We start from the raw sequence: 2,101 nt of genomic DNA on the forward strand, positions 1-2,101 counted from the left end.
TGCACATATATACAATGGAATATTACTCAGCCATAAAAAGGAATGAAACTGAGTTATTTGTAGTGAGGTGGATGGACCTAGAGACTGTCAGACAGAGTGAAGTAAGTCAGAAAGAGAAATAAAAATACCATATGCTAACACATATATATGGAATCTAAAAAAAAAAAAAAAGATCAGAAGAACCTAGGCCAAGATGGGAATAAAGATGCAGACCTACTAGAGCATGGACTTGAGGATATGGGGAGGGGGAAGGGTAAGCTGGGACAAAGTGAGACAGTGGCATGGACATATATACACTACCAAAAGTAAAATAGATAGCTAGTGCGAAGCTGCCGCATAGCACAGGGAGATCAGCTTGGTGCTTTGTGACCACCTAGAGGGGTGGGATAGGGAGGGTGGGAGGGAGGGAGATGCAAGAGGGAAGAGATATGAGGACATATGTATATGTATAACTGATTAAGTTTGTTATAAAGCAGAAACAAACACACCATTGTAAAGCAATTATACTCCAATAAAGATGTTAAAAAAAGAAAACTGGGTGTGGTATGTTTTCATTAGTCGTGCTAATGACACAATGTAACACACCAGGCACTCCTGAATCCTCAGCGCTCTGGAGGAAAGGGTATGGGGGGGGTGATCACGTGGTTGCCGTGCTGGCTGTCCTTGACAGGAAGCTGGCATCCCACCCCCACTGCCTGCATCTCTACAACTGGGCTCTGCAGAGGTGTTTCTGAAGAACATTCAGCCCTTAGGAGGGATCTTGATGACCTGGAATTTACACTAAGCTTCCACTTTGCCCATAGTAAATATTTTCTCTCCATCACCGAGGACTTACTGGGAATGGAGGACATGGTGATCACTTGAAGTCTCACAGGCCTGAAAACCTTTGTTTTATGGGAGGCATCAAAACTTCCTTTTTTTCCATTTACCTTAGTTTTAACATTCCTGCTAGTGTTTTCGCTCAGATTGACTTCCTGCATTTGTTTTTATTTTAAGCGCATTCTTTGGTTAAAGTGTTACGAAGTGAATGGAAAGAGAAAAATAAGGCAAGGGGAAGGGGTATGTTATTCGGGAATACAGTTTTGTTTCCAGTTCTATCTGCAACAGTAGCTAAGTGTTTTCCACTTTCTATTCCTCGTTGTTTCACAACACATTAAAACTCCATTTTTTAACGAATATGGTTAAACTTTAGATGGCACCTCCACATGGAGAGTTTGCAGAGGCTCTTTGGTGGAATCCAGACCTCACTTTTAGGAGGGTTCACGTGCACCTATGCATTCGTGGGGCATTTATTTGCTGACTGTCCATCGTGTCCCCTGAGACCCAGTGTCCTCACCTGCCAGCGTCGTACTCGTTTCAGTGACAGAAACTTGGCAGATATTAAGTGCTGGAAGAATACTACATATCAATATTTGAGATCAGACAATAAAATCTAGTTCCTGTTAATCAGACACCCAAGTCAAAATCATAGCACAAATGAGAAGTACAGAGTCTTGTCAGCAGAATTGGGATCCTGAAAACAACCAAAAGCTTAGTGAAAAAGGAAAGCAAACCTGGTACTTTTAGTTTGCTGTAATTCACCTAGCTCTGGAATTTTCTTCTCAACCCTTGAGAGAAACTTACACACGTAACCCTGGGTGGGACTTTTTGGACTCTGAAGTACAGAAGTTCTCTGTAAGGAGAACCTGATCGGGTAGAGGTGACTGGTTCCAAGCATGGTAAAACTGTCAATGGAGCTGTCAGGGTGTGTATGGGACCCGCTGGAGGAGGGTGGGGCTGGTTGGAGCCAGTCAGGGAGGGAGAGAAGGAGAGGAGAGAAGGAGATCACCTGCGTGGTGAAGGGCCAGACTGATGTGTAGTGCAGGGGCCTGGGAATTCAGGGTCTTCCGATATTATTTCTACTAATAAGCTTTGTGACTTTGGACATCTCAACTCTCTGGTCCTGTCCCCTAATCTTTAAAATGAGGGGCTGGAACTATGGAGAACAGTATGGAGTTTCCTTAAAAAACTACAAATAGAACTACCATACGACCCAGCAATCGCACTACTGGGCATATACCCTGAGAAAACCATAATTCAAAAAGAGTCATGGGGGCTTCCC

General features: G+C 43.5%; 1 protein-coding gene across 5 annotated transcripts in view; it reads left to right on the forward strand.

Moving 5' to 3' along the window:
- Window positions 1-2,101, forward strand: part of MFHAS1 (multifunctional ROCO family signaling regulator 1) — a 122,545-nt gene that overhangs the window by 52,524 nt on the left and 67,920 nt on the right. The window lies entirely within an intron of this gene.

The sequence above is a fragment of the Physeter macrocephalus genome, chromosome 20 (assembly GCF_002837175.3).
Source record: "Physeter macrocephalus isolate SW-GA chromosome 20, ASM283717v5, whole genome shotgun sequence".
NCBI lineage: Eukaryota > Metazoa > Chordata > Mammalia > Artiodactyla > Physeteridae > Physeter > Physeter macrocephalus.